This window comes from Dendrobium catenatum, unplaced genomic scaffold (assembly GCF_001605985.2).
Source record: "Dendrobium catenatum unplaced genomic scaffold, ASM160598v2 original_scaffold_232506, whole genome shotgun sequence".
Classification (NCBI taxonomy): Eukaryota; Viridiplantae; Streptophyta; class Magnoliopsida; order Asparagales; family Orchidaceae; genus Dendrobium; species Dendrobium catenatum.
Genome location: NW_021550914.1, coordinates 1 through 3202, shown reverse-complemented (window position 1 = coordinate 3202; position 3202 = coordinate 1). Strand labels below are relative to the sequence as shown.

General features: G+C 34.7%; 1 long non-coding RNA gene across 1 annotated transcript; it reads right to left on the bottom strand.

The window, feature by feature from the left end:
• Positions 1-202: 202 nt before the first annotated feature.
• On the bottom strand, positions 203-2531 carry LOC110096652. Its single transcript, XR_002303123.2, has 3 exons — positions 2321-2531; positions 849-1205; positions 203-470 (listed from the first exon to the last, which is right to left on the bottom strand). It is a non-coding gene; the product is annotated as an uncharacterized LOC110096652 (long non-coding RNA).
• Positions 2532-3202: the final 671 nt, after the last annotated feature.

Genomic DNA, 3202 nt, shown 5'->3' with positions numbered 1-3202 from the left:
AGTAATCCAAATTATGGATTGAACCTTCCAAATGCGCTTTGAGTCTTTGATTTAGACCCATTTGATCTCGGATTGGGTCAAATTTGATGTCGTTGTGTTCGTATTTTTGAGATGTTCAGTTAGACTGTAAGTTTGCTAAAATCGGAGTTGAGATGATCTCCGATTTAATTTTTGAAATTTCAAACTTAATTTTGCTTCGAGATTCATGCACCATCAACATAATTTTTTGATGATGTATCAAGTACCAACACAGTAAAGCTTAAGACCCATAAAAGTGTACTTGTGTGAGGAGTGGAAGGACTAAAGCTTAGCGACGCATTGCAGCCAGGAAAACTGTTATAGAGCTTTTGGCATGCTAATCATAAATAGTTTTCAAACAGAAGTAAAACCTTTTTCACAGCAATGGTAAAGGTCCTCTGGGACTTCTGGGTGACTCCTCAGTATGTTCATTAGGTTCTTCAACCTGTAACCTGCAGTATAAGAGAAACAAATAAATCTTATGCATAATAGTTACAACAAATGTGTGCGTCTCTCTCTCTCTCTCTCTCTCTCTCTCTCTCTCTCTCTCTCTATATATATATATATATATATATATATATATATACACACTCATATTAACACAAGAAATGTCTGTTTAGCTAGCTGTTCACATATATATATACTCAATAAACTTGTGTGACCTACAAATAGATGTTCATTTTTCAAAGCAACATCGGATCATAAAGAGTCAAGCATGTTCTTCCCATGGTCCATAAATATATGGAATCATTCAGCATTAAAACTACCTCGACAGGAGTGCAGTGTTGTAGGATATTGAACGACCTAATGCAGACACAAGGTAAAATCACCTTATTTCCCTTTCTTTGCAGTTATGGCCAAGTCATTGAAGAAGAGGATTCAAATGCAGTAAATCTCTAGTCCGACTTCAATTTCTTGTGAACCTTAGAAGATGAATTCTTATTGTTATTGCTGCTGCTATTTGCTGCAGTTTTCCTTGGAATGCTACGCTGCATGATGCGGATTGGGATTCCGCCTAAATTGAAATCTTCTTTTAAGGATTTTATCAGAAACCTTATATCAGTGTCTGAAAGCTGGGCTTTCCCAGTCAAAAAAGCAACAAATGTTGGTGGCCGAGCTTTAACCTGAGTGAAATATTTGATTTTGGGCTGAGTAGCTTGATCTTTCCATGAATGCCTGCTCATAACCTGGTGATTTGCGTTTAGCAAAATGGAAAATGACACTTTGTTAGAAGATAAGGCCTAAACACTTCATTTCCAGAAAAATAAAAGTGAAACAAAGCCGCAAAAGGTAAAATATTAGCATTTCTTTAAGGCATCATGCACTAGAGAAACATAAGCATGGGCGAGTGTGTTCTATAAAAAGAAGCTAAAGATTAAATCATATCATTTTAAAAAATAACTTAAGAAGGAAAAATAACGGAGGATAAAGACCAGTATGCCCAAACGGGAAGAATAAGATTAGTGATAGTATGATCATGAATTTAGAAAAGAAAAAAAATAATAATAATAAGAAACTCATGTTTTGTGTCAGTCTTTTCTAACATAGTTTGATTATATGTTAAATTTTACCCTAATTTTATGAGAACTCTAAAATCTAGTTCATGTTTCTAATAGACACAAGTTCTGAGGAGTAATTGCCCCTCTTGATGACACAAGAGAATTTTTATTAAGATTAGTCGATAGGAGCTACAATACACAGAATTTTCTTCTCTTCTTGTTGTTCATTTTTTTAAAGAAAATAAATTAGGTTAATTAAATAAATTAAACAAGAAAATATCTTTATTATACATTCAACAAATTTTTTTTTGCCATGCAGTTATAATGGTTTTTACCCTAAAAACAAATCATTTGTGCATCTAAATCTACTCATCATTCACATGTGTTGAATTTCACGCTTGTTGCTCGGACATGAAGGCAAACATTCAGTTTCCTCTTACAAATTTTCATTTCTCATGCATGTTAATTTCGCTTTCATCTTTGCAAATTTTAACAGCTTGTGCGAATTTTTGTCCTTATCTCCCATGCAAGTAAATTTTACATATTTCTTTAGTGCGGTGAACCAAACAATATGGGGGTATATTTTGAGTATTTTTGACACTCTAGATGTGCCAATATAGCTTGTTTTGTGAGACAAGCTACATTTGAGTGATTTTTTATATGTTCGAGGCATTTGACCCTAGGCTTTTAACATAATATATGACTTTATCATGCTTAGCTATAATAGCTAATTGGGCCAACAAGAACTAATAACAATCTAAGGCTTTGTGCTTGGTGAATTGTGCTTTGATTGTACTTAGTACCTGTTGACATATCTGACCTCTTCTCTTATATTTTCATTATGTAGACAATGTTTAAATGAAGGAGCCCACATGCATGTCATGTAGTGACCCCATTGAAGAAGCAATTTGGTCCATCATATATAGGCATGATCCTCGAGGGTTACTGAGATTGATGGTAGGCTCGAGCAACATGAAAAGATGCTTCAAGCTTGTGAGCTCGATCCCTCAATTTAAAGAGAGCCTGCAGAGTAATTGACTATTATCAAATTAAAATATGGAGAATTCAACCCACTTGAGAGCATTGTCGATTAAGTGAGCTATGGGATGTGCAATATCTTGGAACTAGTTGATGATATTATGGAGTAAACCAGACATTTGAGATTATTTAACCATTGCTAACTACAATCTAGCTCACTAGAATGATCATAGGACACTCTATTTGAACAACTTTCTAATTCCACACATGGTTATATCATGGGCTTTATATATATTATAAGAACACAAGAATACTTAGAGAGAGACAAATGTTTATAAAGTTGTGTATGCATATGTTCAGTTTTTAAGGCATCTCTCTCTCATCGATCAGAGGCATGGTCAAGTTATAGAATCCTGCCACAAACACTTGTTGGATGCGCTCAAAGGAAATGAGTGTTATATTATGAGAACTGCAGGTAGCATCTAGATTGTCAATGTTCCGTCGTTCTACGAGGAATGTAACCCTCCAGATAAGGTGTCATTCCATAGGCAATCTTTAGTTAATAAAAGTGAATGAAAGGCGTTGGTTTTGCCAATAGTCTTCCCATAAATTCTAGGGCATCATCAGCATGTCTATAGAACGACGGGGCTATTGATCTGTTTCCCACTAGAGATCTGGATTCACAACTTATTCTAGAAAGATAGTAT